We start from the raw sequence: 9,954 nt of genomic DNA, 5'->3' as shown, positions 1-9,954 counted from the left end.
GTCAAATGCCTATAACAGTTTCTAAATGTTCATTCTCAAATTTTCATACTTATCTCACCATGGACCAGAAAGAAAGAATTCACAGACTGAAAATAGTTGTGGGAGCACTGTCAGTGGACTGCCTTTCACAATTGTACTTTTAACTCCTTAAAGTTCTCTGCAGTGTATTATTATGTGCAATGTTTATTATGTGACTCATGATTATCGCCATTATATGTACTATGCGATGGGGAGTTGATCTCCATATGCCTTTTATTTCCTTCCTCTCCTTACTTTTGTCTTAAAAAGGGGGCAAATCTTTTAACACAAAAATGTATTCAAGAGATATTATAAAAGGTAGTTATTATCAGTAAAAGAAAGATTTGCTTTGTAGACACTTCACTCTAGGGCTTCTTGGAGGGTAAAGGAGACCACTCCCCTCCTCCCTACCAAGCCATTTTCTGAGAATTCCAATATATTGAAATGTGAAGAAATGTAATAATAGAAAATGGTTGTATATATTGTTAATATTTATGGTTAAGAAAATAACATTGAATAATGTGAACTTGCTGTTTGAAGAAGTAAAAAAAACACACACAAATACAAAATACAATGTAATATACTAGTCACAAAATAATTATGCAATTTATCTAAAAATATTTATTCCTGGTTTACTACAGGAGTGATCCAATATAAGAAAATTTATATTAAGATCCCATTTCCACCCTTGGTATATCTTCTGTTAATTGTCAAATAATAGGATTGCTATTCCTTTTCTATCCATGTGAAGAACAGAGATGAATGAACTGACAGTGAGTTGTAGAAACTGATCTCCTGTCAATTCTAATGAGAGAGTCTTTAAAACCAGGTTGCTTTTCATACTTTACTTCAGTTAGCATTTATTGAATATGTTCTGCATCTCCAAGCAGGAATTTCGAATTCAAAACTCACTGCCTCACTTCCAATATTTATATAATCTCATAAGCCTTTATTACCATGACATGCCATCGCCATGAGAGGCGCAGGCTTCCTAGGCAATTTCATCCTCCAGGCTCTCTTCCCATATTGCTGGGTGCTTTCCCCCATCTCCCTGTTCCCCACCCCAACTTCCAAAACTCTTGTTGTAGCCTCTGGAACTCGTAGTCAAAACAAAATCTCCTATGTCTTCAGCGTCCTCTCTAAATATTCTCTTCAACTTTCTGTGTTAATTAGTGATCCCCAACCCTGACACACTTTCCCTTCTGTCCTAGAATGTTCTAGCTCCTGGCTCACAATCACTTTCTTTTATACTACACTGTCAATATTCTTGGTGGTTTAAACATCCAAAGGTGTACAACCTTTCCAGACCCCACTTTTCAGATCCATGACCTCCTTCCCTCCAGTGACCTTGTCTCTACCCTACTGAGTCACATTACTCCAAAGGTACTACGTTAAGATGTTGCCATCTCCAAAGTCTCAGTTTTAAGATATCATTTTACAATCACCATCTCTTATCTTTTTAGTTCACTCCCTTTGTTACTTCACTTCTGAAAATTCTTTCATCCCGTTTTGATGTCTGACTTCTTTTAAAAAACCGTTCCCTTTCACTACATACATACTCCATTTAATTCTACTTTGCATAGCGCTGATTCTTTATAATGTGATTTTTACTAAAATAACATATATGGATGTAAGTCCCATGTGAAATGTGGTATACGGTAACGACGTATATTTTTCCTAGCTCTGAGAGTGACAATATAGTCTTATCCAGTAAGAACTAGTGAGAAACTATTCTGGTAATTTCTTCAAATAGGTGAGTTTTCTAAAAAATGTACAATTTCCTCCTTTAAGTACCCTTTCGTGCCATTTATTCTTTGTTCTCGTGAACAGCTTTGACTCATACAGGCTGACAAAAGGAGTGCAAGTGATAAAACCGGGCCTGCCACAGAAAATAAAGGAAAAGCATCGTGGTGCATTTCAGTTTTATAGAGACTCAAAGCCAATTCAAGGAAACATCTGAGGAACAAAGGTAAAGATTAGCCAGCTGACCATCAGATTTTAAGTCTAGTCCTTGACACTGTCAGGGACATCATGACCTGACTGCAGCCTGGTGAAGAGGACAGCCAGCATTTTAATGAATGGAAGCGGAAAGCAACTATTGTTGGGGTCAGAGATGGGACAGTGATGGGCAGTGGGAGAGGTCAAGAGCTATCTCTGTTGGGGGCAATGTTATAAAGAGCAGAAAATTATTCACTTAGTTAATGCTCCCATTTCCAGGAAGCTCATTCCCTTTGCTAATGAACTATGTGTGTAAAGCACAGACAAGTGGGAGGAATTTAAATTTTATTTGATATGTATTATTTTAGGAGAATAGATATGAGAATCTTAAGAAATTACTTTTAGAGAGTTGTTTTCTTTTCTGCCTTTCATTAATTTTCCCTATGAGCAGTGTTTTACTATTATCATTATTTCTTCTTAAGCCTGTACATTTTCTTTTTATTATTTTATATTTCACAGAAGTTGTGGAGCTTGAATTTGCACGGTGCCTTAGGGGAAAGATGAGCTCACTTTTAGCATGGGAGAAAGGGGCGGGTCTATTTCTTTAGATAGTGGTTATCATATATGTTGACTTAACACCTTATGATTTAAAAACATAATAGCGATTTACATGAAGTACGATTAATTACAGAAATGGAGGGGAAATGCTAAATTAAGTCCTCAGTATTCTTTGTAACCTTCCGTTTCATTTCTAACGGCCTCTATTACATTCTTTGACACAGATACATTTTTAAAAATCTTAAAAAGTAAGTCTTGTGACTCTTCTATGTGAGAAGAAATTGAAGTTACTTGAGTGTCTTAAGAGTCAAAATTGAAGCCCACTCTCACACAATCTACTCCAAAGATTCCTCAGCATGAAATGCAGGAATCACCCACTTTTTTTTTTTTTTTTTTTTTTTTTACTTACTTGGAATTCTCCACCTTTGCTCTGTATCTTATTTCTTGTGTCTCTTCTCTTCTCTCCACTCTATGGTATGCAACTTCTGTCTCTTTCCTTTAATGATCTACACAGAACCAGTAAGACAATTAATGCATGTGGCACTGAAGATTCAGGTAGGTGAGGGATGGAGTAGAGTCACATCACGGCACAGCCAAATCAACAGTATAAAAGTTATTATTAAGTATCCTTATTTTATCTGCCCTTGTTCTAGTTTCCAGTCATTTTCAACCCTGGATGTTTCTCTCTGGTTCTGGTTCCTCCTTGTATCCAGTTATCCCACCATGTTCCTGAGCCATCAATCTGTTTCTCCAGCACCTCTTTCTACCTCTTGGGTTTCCCGGGGCAAAAAGAAAATTCTCTGCATTTTCTTATTGACCCAGGAGAGCACTAAAGGATGTTTCTCTACAAATAATGCTGTATGGCCTTTTGTTGTTTAATTGTAGCTAACATCCTGACAGAAATTATCTTTATTGCCAGCATTCCTAGACACTGCCCCCTGTCATGGGGAGAGCCACTGCTTATTTGGGGAGGGGACGGTCCTGTAGAGCTCAGTTCTGCCCATGAATTGGGCGTCTCACCTGGATAGTCTGGGACTCTGCCTCTTCTAAGGGTTAACATGTAGGCACAAAGGAAAATTGTATAAAATATTTCATCTCCTGATTCTGGTTTCCAGGTCAGGATGAGGCTCTCTCCTGTATTGCGCAAGTTTTACACAACTTTAGGAGTTTCGTAATCTTATTAGAATTACTAAAGCCTTAGCCAGAATAGACAATAGGTACTACTGATCTATTTCTTAAGGAAAATAATAATAAATTTAAAACCCATAATTTTACAACCTGATAAAATTTTCTGAGCACAAGATTTTATCAGATAGCAGTAATTTTAATTAAATATCTCATCTTCCAAAAACCTTTGTATATAAGCTCCAGTTATGCCACTTTGTTTTGCCTGTTTGTTCTTCAATACAGGATCATAGATAACCATTTTAAAGGGACCTTGATCCAAGGACACTTGGCTCCAGTACTGGGATGCCACCAGTTTTGCCCTAGGATGAAATTTTTATGCCTAGGATTTTAGCCTTCCCTCTGTCCTCCCTTCTCTTCCAGACCATGCTCCAAATCCTATTTCACATCCTCCTCCAAAGGAATTTTGCCTTTGGCTTTTTGAAAATAACAAGTGTTTCCTCCAGACTACACTTGAAAAATATGGTCTTGCTTGTCCATAGCTTCTCACTCCTAAGCCCCTTTTCAAGCATGCTTTCCTACTTCCTCCAAGAATATACCCTAAATTATTATAAGATGTTTTACCTTTTGCCATGATAATGTTGACAAATACAACTGGACCTTCAAAGTTAGTATCAAAATTACATTCTGAGTCTTGTTTGCATTTTTTAGTTTTGCCCATTATATAAAGCTTCTCACGTGGGAAAGAGGTTGGCAAGGGTAGTGATAAGAGAGTGGCTTTGCGTTAATACAAAAGGAGAAAAGCTAACTTCATCTGACAGCTTTGTTCTGAGACAACATATGAAGTCAGTGGTACGCGTACATGTGTTGACCTTGATTATTGAACCTGAAGTGGATACACATAAACTGGTAAAGGATTTTCTTTTTATACAAGCAACATGTGAATGTTTTTGCATGGCAAAATATTCAATGTTACTGACTGATAAAATCTCCCTGACCTTTTTCTGAGGGAAAACATCATTCTTAGTTTCATATGTATTCTTTTCTTTGTCTATTATTTTCTTAAATGTACCTATAAAATATAAGGTATTATTGTCTGAGTGTGTATTTTCCAAACAATATTGTCAACTTTTTTTTGGTACTTTGAGGATGGTTTTTTGGTATAGAAAACACCCTTGAGGAGTTATCGTTGGTTTTAAAAATTAATAGTTTATTAAAGTTCAGCTTATGAAACCTAAATCTTATGTTTAAGATAGAGCTTACAAATCTTATTATTCTGTTCATAGCAAATTTTAACTATCACCGTTAGAAGTCTTTGATTAGTATTAAGACCAATTTGTAAAATTAGTTATTAAAACTTCTTTATTTTAAACTGTATTATGAAAGTAATATATTCGATTTCTTTTTCAATGTTCTACATTTAACAAACAAAAATTTCCCAAGTAGCTAAAAAACTCATATTAAATAATATGATATAATATATTAAATTATATATTTATATAATTTAAATTATTTAAAAATTATATAAATTAAATTATAAATAGATGATTCTTACATTTTATACTATTCCATTAATTTTTACAAAACACAGATATTACATTGAAATCACAAACCTAAATAAATTATATAATAATATATTTTAAATTAGAATCACAAATCGTTGTTTTAATAAGCTATTATTTTATTAGACCAAATTCTAAATATTATATGTGTATAGAATATAAAAATATGCAAAATTCTTAACACTAAATTATTAAAAACACAAACCTGTTTGCCTTGACATTTATATTCTCAATTTCAAGTTTTCTTAGGGTCGAAAAATGTTTACATAGTAAATAAAAATTATGTTATCTTACATAATTTTTGGAGTAACTTTCTTATATAATTTTGGGTTTGTTTTTGTTTTTTTGCATGATGGAGTTTTGTAACAAACTAAGGATATAGATTGTAGAAGATATAGATTGTTATATAATTGGATCACTGTGACAATGTTGGTATGCAATGATCCTTATATGAAAAGTTGCAAAGCGAATAACTGCATAACTTTAAGAGTGGGCTGGTCACAGGTACAGTTTACATCCCTGGATTTGAGTCCTGTCATTATTGGATTAGTCAGGGTTCTCCAAGGAAACAAAACCAGTAGTATGTATAGAGGGAGAGAAAGGGAGAGAAAGAGAGTTTAAAGAATTGGCTCATGGGATTTTGGAGGCTTGGTAAATCCAAAATCTGCAGAATGGGCCTGAAGGCTGGAGACCTAGAGAAGAGATGCAGTTCAAGTCCAAAAGCAATCTGTTGACAGAATTCTTTCTTGCTCAGGAGAGGACAGTCTTTCTTTATTAAGGCCTTCAACTAATTGGTTGAGGTTCACCCACATTATGGAGAGTAATCTATTTAACTCAAAGTCCACCCATTCCAATATTAATTTCATCCAGAAAAACACCTTCTTAGAAACATCCAGAATAATGTTTGACCAAATATCTGGGCACTGTGGGCCAGCCAATTTGACACATAAAATTAACCATCACAGCATCATTTAAATCAGATTAGACTATGAAATCCAAGCCTAGTTGGCAATATCACTTGCTTAAAATTTGCATTTCTAAGATGAAGATAAATAAATGTATTTCCATTTAACTCTAAAGACCTTTGAGCTTGCTTGAATTTTACCTGAATTCTTATCATATACAGTTATGCACCACTTAACAACAGGATACATTCTGAGAAATGCGCTTTTAGGCGATGTTGATGTCGTGCAAACATCATAAAGTGCACTTACATAAACCTAGATAGTGTAGCCCACTACACACCTAGGCCATATGGTAGAGCCTATTAGTCCTAAGCTACAAGCCTATATAGCAGATAACTACAAAACATGACATTAAATCAAGTACAAGAGAAAATAATGCGATCAAGAGACTCGGCAAACACAAGACATATGAGGCTGCCTGCATAACATGGCATACAGTTTTAAGGCCAACTTTTTTTTTTAAATAAAAATAATGAGTATACTCTAAAATAATGATACAAATTATAATATAGTAAATACATTAACCAGTAACATGGTCATTTATAATCATTATCAAGTATTATGAATGGTACATAATTGTATGTGCTATACCTTTATATGACTTAGTGGTGAAGTAGGTTTGCTTACACTAGCATCACCACAAACATGTGAGTGATGCATTGGAGTATGACACTGTGACTACAACATAGCTAGGTGATAGGAATTTTTCAGCTCCATTTTAATCTTATGTGTTCATTGTCATCTATGGAGCACATGACTCTACTATGCATCATTATTTCCTATTATGAAGGGCACTCTTATAGATATTTAAATTATATCTCTGAACTTGTGGTCACCTCTGTATATTTTTCATGTTACTAGTTCTTATAGTAGTTCTTCATTTTTTGATGCATAATATTCCACTGCATGATTGTACCATAGTTGAACTGTTTCTAATCAGTAGATATTCAGATTATTTCTAGTTTTTGATATCACAAATAATTATGCCACAAATGATCTGGAATGTGGTTCTTTGTGCATAAGTACAAATGTTTCTATAGGATAAATGCCTAGAAATAGATTGCTGAGTCTTGAAGTATACACATATACAGTTTTAATCTATTGCTGCACTGCCTAATTGTTCTCCAGAGTGGCTATAACAATTAACGCACTAGCAATATGAAATTACCTTTTTCTCTAATCCTTACCAGTTAACTGATGCTATTGAATATTTTATTTTTTTGCCAGACTGTTGTATGAAAAAAAAGATTTCATTTTCCTTTTTATTTGTATTCTTCTAATCTTCGTGAGGCCAACTATATTTTTAGATACTCATTCGCCATTGTAATTCTTCTGCAATTTGGCTTTCTTTCATATTCATGAGTCTTTTCTAAAACCTTTATTCTTTTTTTTATATGGATCTGTTTTTCTTATTGTGCTAATAAAACACTAATTAAATCACTATAGATTTATAATATAATTTGCACATTAGATTTAATAAATTTTATTGCTCCAGACCAGTTATCTCTTTTTAAAACAAAAATACCTTGGTTATTCTTAAAAATTCATGCTTCCACATAAATTATATAATTATCATGTGAAAGTTTACAAAAAATCCTATTGACCTTAGACATGGAATATTCTGAATTTATAGATCAGTTTTTAGAGAATTGACATCTTTAAAATAGTGAATCTTACCATCCATGAACTTGGCATTTATCCATTTATTTAGGTCTACTTTTTGCCCTTATGTAAAAAATATACTTTTTTTTTCATTATGATTATGCACATTTATAATTAAATTTATTCCTAGGTAATTTAGAGTTTTTGTGGTATCATGAATGGCGTGCTAGTTTTCTAGGACTGCTATAAAAAAATTACCACAAACTTGGTGGCTTAAAACCAGAAATTTATTCCTTCATAGTTCTGGAAGTCAGAAGTTCAAAATCAAGGTGTGGACAGGGCTACACACCACCTAAGGGCTTTAGGAGAGAAATCTTCCTTGCCTCTTCCAGTTTCTGCTGGCTCCTAGCATTCCTTGGTTTGTGGCAGCCGAAGTCCAATCTCTGCTCCGATTTTTGCGTGGCCCTCTTCCCCATGTCTCAAGAATATTCCTCTTCTTTCTCTTATAAAGACATCAGTCATTGGATTTAGGGCCCATCTTAAATCCAGGATCATTTTATCTCAAGATCCTACCTAATTATAACTGCAACGACCCTATTTCCAGAGTCGTATTCTGAGGTTCCGGGTGGATGCGAATTTTAGGTGACACCATTCGACCCACCATTCAACTTATTTTTTATAAAACATTTTTGATTGGTTACTCTGTAGATAAAAGAAAGATATTAACTTCTGCATGTAGACCATATATCTAGGCTCCCTTGCTGAAAATCCAAGACATTTTGCAAGTTTCTTCTTACATTAACTTAAATTTTCTGAGTTATCAATATTATTGACCACAAAAATATTTTTAATCTTTATTTCAATTATTTATACATTCTTTTCTCTCTTTCATTGTTTAGAACTTCTAACATAATATTGAATACTTTTGATTTACTCTTTTGTCTTTCAATAGTTTTATAGTTTATCCACAAAGGTCTTACAAATATTTTAAGTCAATTTTATTTCTAAGTACTTTATGGTTTGGTTGCTTATGTGAAAGAGACCTTTTTAAAAATTGTGTTTTCTACTTTGTTTTTACTGATATGTAGAAATATTATTTGAAAAATGGATCTTGTATTTTATACATTACTGAACTTTGTACTTCTAAGAGTTTGTTAGTTTATTACACTGGATTTTCTAGTAGAAAATAATATAAATGCAAATAAAAAGAGAGTTCTCCCTCCTTTTTCAGTATTTATATATTATATTCCTTTTTTGCTATTACCTAAGCCCTCCAAGATACATTGAAGATAAGTAAAAAGAGAAGAAATGATTTCAACTGGGACATTTCTAAAAGTCTATCATTAAATATGGTTTAGATGTTTGGTAGGTACCTTTTCACAAGTTAAGTCACTTGTGAAAACCACCCCACTTTAACAATAAGTACTAAGATGAACAAACTGAAAAATCAAGAACTCTATTTAGATCCATCAGAGAAGTTAGGTCACCAGGCAAAGTGTTGACCCTCAAACTAGAGAGACAATTGTATACAGAGAATCACACCTTACTAGAACAGAAACCTGTGAGGAGAAACCTTTTCAGAAGCCAGTGCCATGTTTGGAGAAGCAGAGCTATAATAATTAATGAATTGCTAGAGGCTTAGTATGGACAAGTCTGAGAGTTAAAAACTCCTAGGGGCACCCAGTCATGGAGTGGTATATCTCTATACTTTTGTGAGTTTTACCTCTAGGAGCTCAACCAGGTTCTCACAGTGAACATCAGAGAAAAATCCCCTTGTGCTTCTGGCAGGAAGAGGAGAAAAGTAACCATTTTCAAATAAGCCATTGCATTCTATTCTTCTTAACAAAGGCTGCCCTCAGGGGAAATTCTTGTACCCGTGCCTAACCTGCTGGGGTTTTATCAGAGCATAGCCTACCTGAGGGAAGGGAGATACCCAACTCCAGCTCCCAGTGGGCATCCTGTCCAACCTAAGAGAGGGGAAAACTTAGAAGCACGGGGGAAGTTCCCAATGCCGGGCACACACTCACCGAAAGCCCGAGACCTAATCATAGGACTATAGAATGTTCCCCTCTTCCCACAGCTCACCACCCTATCACAAAAGACCTACTTAGAGCTGCTCCTTTTACTCAGTATATCATGTCTGGGATATCAAGCGAAAAAATACAAGGCATACTAAAAGACAAATA

This window comes from Pteropus vampyrus, unplaced genomic scaffold, assembly GCF_000151845.1.
Source record: "Pteropus vampyrus isolate Shadow unplaced genomic scaffold, Pvam_2.0 Scaffold4, whole genome shotgun sequence".
NCBI classification, from domain to species: Eukaryota; Metazoa; Chordata; class Mammalia; order Chiroptera; family Pteropodidae; genus Pteropus; species Pteropus vampyrus.
The sequence above is the reverse complement of the archived record's forward strand: the minus strand, read 5'-3'. Positions refer to the sequence as shown.